Raw genomic sequence first — 11,029 nt, forward strand, 5'->3', positions numbered from 1 at the left:
AGATTAGGGTGTTAAAATTTTAGCAGTTAGCAATTAGGAATTAATTCAATTCTCCATGGGGACAAATTTTATTTACTATTATATTACTTGTTAACAATACATGCACTTATGTGAGAAATCAACAAGCTTTTGATGCCGTTGCAAGGGAGTTGATTTTTAGTTCTTTCTTTTTAATATTAATATCAAGTATTCTTAATTTTAATCTAGAGTTTTCTTTTCTTTAATTTTTTAGGTACTTTTGGTCATTGTATGTGAAGAGATCGAAATTTGAAAATTGCTCCTTTTGATCTAGAAATCGAAAAGACTTATCAAAGACTTTAGAGGAAAATAAAAAAGTTTCTACTCTAAGTAAAACAATGGCTGATCAACAAAGGAAGAGACCAAGTCCTTGAGGGATTATGCTATCCCACGAGTATAAAATCTCCACTCTAGTATCTGAAGACCTTCCATTCAAGCCAACAATTTTGAAATTAAACCATCATTCATTCAGTTGATTTAGAATGCTATTCAGTTTTGGGGTCTACGTAATGATGATCCGAATGCTCATATTGTAAATTTTTTAGAAATTTGTGATACATTCAAGGCTAATGGTGTTAATAATGATACCATAAGATTGAGGCTTTTCCCTTTTTCATTGAGATATAAAGCAAATAGTTGATTAAATTGGCTTCCTGCTAGTTCCATTAATATTTAGGATGATTTGGCTTAAAAATTCTTAACAAAATTCTTCCCACCTGCTAAGTTAGCAAAAATGCATAATGATATCACTTTTTTCATGCAATTTGATTCTCAATCACTATATAAGGCTTGGGAGAGGTACAAGGATTTGATAAGAAGGTGTCCTCACCATGGATTACCTAAGTGGCTATAATTTTAGACTTTTTATAATAGTTTTCTAGGGCTTTTTAGAACTACCATTGATGCTACCGCTAAAGGTGAACTCATGAGTAAATTCATTGATGAGGCTTATGATTTGCTTGAAGAGATAGCTTCCAATAATTATTAATGGCCATTTGAAAGATTAGGTACAAGAAAAATTGCTAGAATTCATGAATTAGATGTGATAAATACTGTTTTTATACAATAGGCTTCTCTCACAAAGAAAATAGATCAACTAAGTGTTAATACTGTTCAAAACTCATTTATGACAAGTGAATTTTGTGGGGAAGGACATTGTAATGACAATTGTCCCATCTATTCTGAGTCTTGTCAATTTGTTGGAAATAGGCAATAGAACAATCCCTATTCCAACACTTATAACCCCGATTGGAGGAATCAAGCTAATTTTCCATGGAATAACAACCAAGGGTCTTCATCAGCATCTAAGTCAAACTTTCCTCTAGGATTTCCATCTAGAGCCTTCATGCTAGAGAAAAAGCCTTCAATAGAGGATATGTTCATGCAATTCATAACAAAGACCGATGCATTCATAACAAAGACTGATGCATTTATGACAAAGACTGATGCGTTCAGTCAAAATCAAGCAACTTCAATTAAAAATCTTGAGACACAAACGGGCAAACTTGATAATGCTTTACATACTAGACCTCATGGTACCTTACCAAGTGATATTGAACCCAACCTAAAAAGAGAAGGTAAGGAATATTGTATGGCAATCACTCTCTACAATGGAAAATAGGTAAGTAATAAATCTTTAAATTATGAGATCTCCATTCAATCTATTGAGAAAGAAATTGAAAAAGAAATTGTGATTGAAAATTTTGTTAAAAATTCAAAAGAAAAATCACAATTAAAATCTACTCCCACACCTCCACCATCTTTTCCTCAACATTTTCAAAAGCAAAAACTTGACAAATAATTCCAAAGATTTCTTGAGGTATTTCAAAAGCTATGCATTAATATTCCTTTTGCTGAAGCTTTAGAACAAATGTCATGTTATCTTAAATTCTTGAAAGATATCTTGACCAAAAATAAGAAATTAGAAGATTTTGAGACAATTGCACTTACTGCGAAGTTTAGTGCTACAATCTAAAATAAGCTTCCACCAAAGCTTAAAGATCTAGGAAGTTTTTCTATTCCTTGCACTATTGGTAGTTTTAAATTTTCTAAAGCTTTGTGTGATTTAGGTGTTAGTGTTTCAATAATGCCTTTGTTTATTGCTAGAAAACTTGGATTTCAAAAGATACAACCTACTACAATTACTTGAAAATTAGCAAGTAGAACAATCAGGCACCGTTGGGATTATAAAGGATGTTTTGCTTGAAGTTGGGCATTTATACATTCTGGTGGACTGCGTTATACTCGAGATTGAAGATGATATTGAAATTCCTTTTATTTTGGAAAGACCATTCTCAGCTACAACTAGAGGAATTATTGATGTAAAAAATGGCAAAATAACTTTCAAAGTTGGAGAGAAGAAAATAGTGTTTAATTTGTTCAATTTAACTTAGTATCCCTATACAAATAGTTGTTGTAATGTGGATTTAGTTAATGGAGGTATAGGTAAGCCTATTCCACCACCTTTAACAAAGCAAGCATAAACTCTTGAGACAAAACCACCACCATTTTCCAGTCATCTTGATTTTGTGGTTGGACAGCAGGTGATATTTTCTAATTCACAACTCCAATTTTTTCCATGGAATCTTAAACCATATTGAGGGAAAACCTTCAAGGTGGTAAAGATTCATCCTTATGATGTTATTGAGATTTTATAGTGGACTTACCAGAGTAATCAAGGTTAATAAACAAAGTCTCGAGCCATATAAAGTAGTGCAAAAAGGGGTGCCATAATCAAGCTAATGACTATAAAGAAGCATTTTTTAGAGGTAACCCAAGCATTCTAACTTACCCTATTTTATTTTCTTTAATTTTTTTAATTATTAAATTATTAACACCTAATTTTAATTTTGTAGGAACATGTATAGCCCTCCCATAAAAAAACAAAAAAATATCAAAAAAAAATTTGGGGAGGGGGGTAAGCCGCGTCAACCCAAAGGGAAGCCACGGCCTAGCAAAGCCCCACAATGCGAGTTCCAACACCTGCAATGCGAGACTGCAGCCTCGTGGCTTTTACCAACGAGGGTCACGGCGTCCACTAAGGGTAAGTTGAGGCCTTGTGTTTTGGGCTGCCACATTTGGGTAACCCACGAAAAAAGAAAGATTGAGGTCGTAGCCTTCCCGTAGAGTAGCCCATTATCCAAAAACCCTTCCATTTATAACCCCCCTTGATATAGGCTACCAACAATGGGCAACCTATTAACTAAATGCTTGCCCCCATTTATAAACCACCCTTTTTTTTTTTACTCCAGCACACTTATCCCTCCCTCTTTATTACAACTTTTTGCACTTTTTTCTCTTTTCTCCTACCCATCACTTTCCATCTCTCCTCTACTCTTTCACCCACCATTATTCCCCTTTCATCTTTCTTTCTCCGTACCTATGACCCATCAATCTTTTCCCTTCTACACTTATTTTCAACACTTTTACTCAAGAGTTCAAGTAAGTTTCAATATTTCTTTTATTTATTTTTTATTTTTAAGAAACATTGTTAATTTGCTTCATATATTTATTTTGTTGAGAAATTGTGTTGGGTATTGATGATTCTTGAGCTATTATGCTTAATTATTTTTTAGTATGGTAAATTATTTAGATTCGTGCTTTAAATTTCAAAAGTAAGTCGACATTGGAGAATATGGGTAAGTTCTTGATTTTAAACTTTTTTAATATATGCCTAGTAGTCTAGAAATATTATAATTGCTAGATTTTCACTTGATACTATAGGCATTGCTTTAATGAGAAGACATATGAGCTAATATTGTCGATGGTTTATTGTGTTTTGTTGGTACTTTTCTTTTCTTTTAGTTGAGAATAAATTGTAAGAAATTTGAAAATGGCACTTAAATGATCAAGACAAAATTTTAATGGTTTATTTGATTATACTAGATTTGTGGCAGCTGATGGTATGGCTAGACACATAAGTTCTCTTGTAAACAATATTGCAATACCTGAATGAGGATTGGATCAAGGGTTGATTACACACCTTGACCTTTAAACAATGATTGATGGTCATCACTGGCAAAAATTTTATTCCTCCCCAGTAGCTGCAATTATCTTTTTGGTAAGAGAATTTTACATTCATGCTATTGAAACTACTAATAATTTTATTTTTGTGCAAGATAAATTAGTTCCATTCTCAAGCCATGCCATCAATGAATTTTATGAAACTCCTGATATTGAAAATGATGGATATGGTCAATATTTGACTGAGCATGAGAATTGAGATGATATCATTAATATATTCTGTGATGAGGGTACTCAATGGCGATTAGGAAACATTATCCTTAAGGGTACTCAATGGCGACGAGGAGGAGGATTAGAACTTCTCTAGATTCATCCAACCATTAGGAAAGTATTCTTACCTTTCTTTTATTTTATCTAATATTAAGGGTAATGTTTAGTTTAAGTTTGGAGGGGTGAATTTATTTTTCTAATGATGAATATTTTGTGAAAGTTTTAGATTTAATTTTATTTGCATGTGAATTTATTTTTATAAATAATTTACGATTAGTTGGTAAATGAATTTATTACTTGTTTGAAATTTTTAGGAATCTAGAGTAAAGTTGTGTCAATTTTTTTCAATGATTTCTTTATCCAATGATGATAACTAGTTGTTTTGAAATCTTAGATCTGGTTAATGAGGTTTTTTTTTTGGATTCATGCTAAATTCTTTTGCTAAGTATAATTGTTATGATGTGATTTTCACAATTTAAACACTTTGTCTTTTACTTTGAATTATTATGAATATCAAGAGAAAGTTTATATTGATGTAAATTATAGATTATGTCATGAATTCTAAAATTTGCTTGATTTTCTCTCAAGGTGAAATCTTAGGCAATACTTAGTTAGGGAGATTATTTAGGCCATCTTTGAACTATTTGAGCCTAAAAAGCCTACCTTGTTATATTTGTATCCCTATTATACCCCTTTTGAGCCTAATTTCCCTTTTCCTTGTTTAACTACATAATAATTGAGCTTAGCCTTAAAATTAATTTTTCAATTTTGCAACCCTCACTCCTAAGCATAAATATTGTTTTAGAAAATATAAATTGAGCTAAATGTTGAAAAAGGTGAAAAAGTGATGTTGGTGTGAAAAAAAAGAGAGAAAAAAAGTTCAAAATATTAGAAATCACCTCATTACCTATAATACAAAGAAAATAAGTTTGGGGGTGTGAAATTGTGAAATTGTAAGAAAAAAAAAAGAAAAAAATGTTAAATAAAAGAAAAGTTCAAATGTGGAAGAAAAGGTGTACTTGGAGAAGGAAAATTAAGCTCTATAAATAGGTCCTAGAATAATTATATGCTTAGGGTAATTTGAGCCACATTATTATCCTGTATCCTACCTTAATCATAGCCATACATTACAAGCCTATTAAAGTCCTATTGATCTCTAGCTTTGTATTGGTCCAAATTAGTGGAGAGAGAAATGAAAAGTAAACCTATGGAGCTTAGTACTAATATGAAATTTGTGTTAGCATAAACTAACCCAGATATTATGATATTCTTGGTAAAAGATTTCACACACACACAGTAATCCATTCGAGAATATGCTTTGTATTAGAATTGAAACATAAATTTAAATTATGCTTATATTTTTCCTTAGGTTAATGATCAATAGACATACTTTTGAGAAAACTATAAGGAATCATTAAGTTAATGGACTTTATCTCTAGCAGCAGCAGTAGTAGTAGTAACTATTTTTATTTTAGTTTCCATTAACTGAATTTGATTTTTGTAAGTTAGTTTCTTTTCTATGTTTTGCTCGAGAACTAGCAAAATATTAAGTTTAAGGATGCAATAACTCTACGATATAGAGATATTTGGGCTTAATTTTGATAGTAATTTAGCTTAGTTCTTTTAATAATGCATAGAAATTAGTAATTTTATTTGATTATTTTAAATCAGTTAATTTAGGTGAGTCAATCTAATCTTAGTTAATTTTATGCTTAATTTAGTGTTAATATGATTAAGATGGGTTGTTATTGATTTATTTGTGCTTTTGTAGGTGTTTGATGAAAGAAGAATTATAATGGAAGAAGAAAAAAAAATTCTAAGTGAAAACCTCCACTGCATATGTTTTGGTTTCAGTTATAACTATTTCTAAAAAGCTTCAAATGAAATGATTCTTAGACCATTGGAAAGTTAAGAGAAAAAGCTAAAACTTTCATGTTTACCACTTCACCCATTTTGGCTTGAAAAGTGGTCAAATATCTTGTCGAAATTAAAGCACTACAATCATCCTAAAACAATTACGATTTTTACTATTTAAATGGTCAAAGTCGTGGCTTTGGACGAAGTAGGTCACTGCCCATGTAGTCTGATAAGGAAATCATAATTGAAATTGACTTCTTTTTTCACCCAACTTAGCTTAACTTCAAAGCAATGTAAAAATAACCTTTTGGAGGACTTTTAAGGGAGAACGAAACACTGGATTGAAAGCTAAAAGTCAAGCCACAAAGCCATTGAAGCTAAGAAGAATTTGAAAGATTGAAGGAAATTTGAAGATCAAGAATACAATTCTTGGGTTTTTTTATTTTTTTGTTATTTTCTTGGTTTTGTTTTTAATGTTTAAATTTTGTTTAATGATGATGATGTGTGACTTGAGGGGAAACTAATTTGTTTATCTAAGATTATAATTGAACTCAATATGTAGTCTAATTTATTTATATCTCTTTAACTTATATTTGATGAATTTTAGTTGTTTATTTTATTCTGTTCTTAATGCTTCTAGTTACTTGATCACCAATTAGATTGAATTGGAAACCTAGGTTAAACCTTACCAAAGGAGAATTTGGTAGACTTTGAATTGCGTATGATTGAATGCACTTAATTGATTAGGTGGTTTGATTTGCACATTGGGTAGATATATACCTATATGGCATACATAGTTAAGACTAGAGTACGAACTTAATAAATCTTTCTTCAATTTAATTTGCATAGACATATAGTAAATTAATTGGGAAAGGTATTTTTATGAGAAACTAGACAGAGTCTTATAAATAATTTAGGACTCCAGGTTAACAACTTAATCTATTAAACTAAGTTAAGAGAGAGAGACAATATTCAGATCAAGTATTGAGGGATAACATAATCTTAGGTCTAGTAGTCACTCAAATTTAATAAAATAATTTTGCTGATAGATTTTAGATTAGTTTTATTTATTAGTTTCAATTTTTTTTTAATAATTAAGTTGTTTGGATAAGATTAAGGTATGAAATTTTAGTAGTTAGCAATTAAAAATTAATTCAATTCTCCGTGGGAACGAATTCTATTTACTATTATATTACTTGTTAATGATACATGCACTTATGTGAGAAATCAACAACAAGTGGCTGTACAAGTAATATAAAGGTAAGTTGAGTATCGTTTCCCATAGAGATTTGTACCTATTCTTACTAAGTACTAAATTTATAACAAAAGCTATCTTATCCAAGCACTCAATTTTGAATGGTTGATTAAACTAAAAATGCTCTTTAAAACTAAGTAAATAAAGAATAGAATTTCATTAAGAGAGATATTAATTCAAAAGCCTAGGATTATGTTGTCTTTCAAAACTTCATCTAAGCTTAATTATTCTCCTTAACTTAGGTTAATGGGATACATGGCTGACCTAGAATCCATATTATGTACAAGTCTCTATCGAGATCATGCACATATGCCTTCTCAAAACTAATCCATATGTCTGTACAAACTAATTAGAATAGGTTCATTACGTTTGTGTTCTAATATGGTTGCCTAAGGTATTTAGGTACATGTTTATCCTAAATGCGAAACTATCACCTAACTCTTGAAGTGAATTGAACATAGGCTATTCAAAACAATGGTTTATTCTAAACTCCTTCTATCGAGTTGCATTTAGAGACCCAAGACATTTCAACTAGTGATCAAGCATTGAAAACAATAAGTATACAATCGAATAAATCATGTATAATCCATTAAAACTAAGCAAGAAAAAATCAAATATTCTAACTACATAATGAAATAACCCATAATCTTAGAAAACAAAATTAGTTCATCATTGTTTCTATAGTAGATATAATTAATTCTAAAAAAAAGATCATTTCTACACCAAAAGAACAAAAAAGAATTGAAGAGTAAAGAAATATCAAAGCCTCTTTCGATTCTTGATCTTCAGTTACCTTCTATTTCTTTTCATTTCTTTTGTTCAAAAGCCTTCTCTTTTCTCTCAAAAATTGCTATTTAATTGCCTCTCTAAGTCCTCTTTCTCAGCTATTGAAAATCCTCTATTTATAGCCTCCAAAAAGCCTTAAAAATTAATTTCTCAATTGGCTGCAAATTCATAATTCACATTAGAGCATCGTGGCCTTGGTCTAGGGGCGCCACTGTGCTCCTACCTTATATAATTTTTTTGGTCATTTTTCAACAATGCTCCTTCTTTGGCACTGTGGTGCTAGATGCTCAGGTTTTTGTATGGGAGCCTTTATGTACCCTTGGACGTTGCGACCTTGCTCATTGTACTGCCTTGGTGCAGTCCGCTATAGGTCCTCCTATTGCAATGTGATTTTCTCCTACCACGAGGTTGATCTTGGTGAAATGATAAACATGAAAGTTGTAGGTCTTCTTCTTAGCTTTCCTATGATCTAATAATCACGTTGATTGAACCTCTATATTTCGAGTTATGTTAAATTACCACAACATGTTAAGTGAAAATCTGCACATAGTCTCCATTGCATAATTCATCACCATATAACTTCATGCAATTGAAAACTTGTAAACACAAGGACTAAATCAGCATTGGCTTAAAATAGGGATTTCACCATGGAAATAAGCTAAAATTACATGAATAAAACTTAGTTCAAATGCTTTAAACTAGTCAACTAAAAATATAAAAATTGTCTAAAAGTTACTTAAATCACAAGGACTTAACTACATTGACATCCCAAATTGTGGCTAAATAACTTTATATAATAGAGTTATCACACTCCCAAACTTAATAATTTGCTAGTCCTCAAGCAAAAACTAGAATGAAACCATGTAGTTGAAGACATCAATTATGAAAATGCACCAATTCACTGATCATCTTTAATTTTCTCATAAATTACCTTGTCTTCCAAGCTCAAAACAGAACATGGATATTATCTAAGTTCATGTTTCATCTAAGTGCATGCTCATTTTTTGAATAGGTTTCATATGTGTGTGAAGTTTTTGACAATGAACATCATGCACTTCAAAAAAAATTTTGTTCATGCAAATCTCAACAAGCTTAAAATTTCATATGTTCATTTTTTACCTTCCTCTCCACTAATGTAATCCATCACTTAGATGTGGATCCTTAGGACTTTATTCAACTTATAATATTAGGCTAGGGTTAAAGTTTGATTTGGGATATATTAAGGTTCAAATCACTCTAAGCATATAATTATTCTAGAATTCCTTGACATCCAAGTGCATGGTTGATAAGGTAAGTCTCGCTTCCGTGATATGAGATGATTAATGCATTAGCTCTGTGAATGTGTTACAAATGGTTTACTTTCAAATTGAAAGGATTATAAGACTTCAAATGTTTGAGAAATGTTTTCAATGTTGTTGAACATGATACTTTATGATTTAAAGGTTTAGTACATGTTTCAAAGGAATTTATGAAACTTGTTTGAAAGCATGATTATTCTGTTACAAGTTCATTATACATATTTGAAAGATCATATATGCATGATTATATAAATGTTTATATGTGCAAAAACTCTAACCTTTTGACTTGTCCCTTTGTTATATCCACTCACGAAGTCTTTGTTACTCACATATTATTTTTTCCATATATTTTTGTTTCTAATTAGTGATCGCACTCTTGTGCTAATAGTCCATGACACGAAAACGTGGTCCATTTTTCCTTTAAGTAGGTGACATAGCAGCCTTCTTGAAGCCTAAGGAGTCAGGTCATGTTTCACTTGACGAGTCAGTCTTTTATTTCTGTTTATAAATAATTATTTATACTAGAATGTTAAGCCATTGTGTGGTATGTTACTCTTATGATATTATGTGAATATTATGATTAGGCTAGAGAGCCCATAGGAGCACTTCGGGTGCATTTACTATATTTCTTGTCAATTGTATTGGGTACAAATATTATTGATGGAAAGTGTACACACAATTTATGTTAAAAAGTCCATATTCGTGTGTCTACGAATGAGTGCGATTGGTTATGCTATAATGACTTAGAATATATTTTATGATGATGGAAAATGAGCCACTTATGCATGATTAATGATTAAATGATGAAAAAAGGCATACTAAGGGCTAATGGGCTACACCCACATAAGTCCTAGTGCCAATCACGATCCTTCTAGAAAATAATATGTGACACCACCTAAAGTTTAATGTTTCTTATGGCTAGCCATTCTTGATTCTATTCCTACCAAAAGCTTTCTTGCCACAAAAGGGGTGCCTTTTTTTAATGAGCAAAAACTATGTTCTTGGTGCGAGCTTATGGAGGAATCTTGTTCTCATTTGCTTGTTTCATGACTTTTTTCTTGGCATATTTGGGGACTTATTCTACAGTGTTGGGGATTTGTATAGAGTGCACCCTATATGATATCTTTTTTCATCCAATCTTGGGTAAAATGCCCTTTCTAGGGTATTGTTTGAAAACAATGGCTCTATGTTGGCGCCTTCACCCTTTAGTCTGTGTGGCTTACACATAATGAGACGATCTTCTCCAACAAATCGTTGGAGGCCAATGACATTCTCTATCTTATTAATATGCATTCTTTACTTTTGATTCGAGCTAATTAAGGAGATCGTTGTTCAATTTTCTACCCACGTAAGTATACGCATCGTAAAGATACTATAGTAATAAGTAGAGTGTCGATCTCATAGAGAATTGAATTAATTCTCACTGTTAACTACTAAAAGTAACACACCTTAATTTTATCCAAACAATTAAAATTAAAATTAAAACTTATAAACTAATAGCTAAAACTAGTCTAAAATCTATCAACAAAATTATTTATTAACTTCAAGTGATTACCAAACCTAAGATTATGATATCCCTCAA

The 11,029-nt window shown here is 31.2% G+C and overlaps 1 non-coding gene across 1 annotated transcript; it reads right to left on the minus strand.

Moving 5' to 3' along the window:
• Positions 1–749: 749 nt before the first annotated feature.
• On the minus strand, positions 750–855 carry LOC149527069 (small nucleolar RNA R71). The gene has a single exon (XR_016351352.1). It is a non-coding gene; the product is annotated as a small nucleolar RNA R71 (small nucleolar RNA).
• Between the last annotated feature and the right edge of the window lie 10,174 nt (positions 856–11,029).

The sequence above is a fragment of the Theobroma umbraticum genome, unplaced genomic scaffold (genome assembly GCF_002168275.2).
Source record: "Theobroma umbraticum cultivar Fairchild unplaced genomic scaffold, ASM216827v3 scaffold_50.0, whole genome shotgun sequence".
Classification (NCBI taxonomy): Eukaryota; Viridiplantae; Streptophyta; class Magnoliopsida; order Malvales; family Malvaceae; genus Theobroma; species Theobroma umbraticum.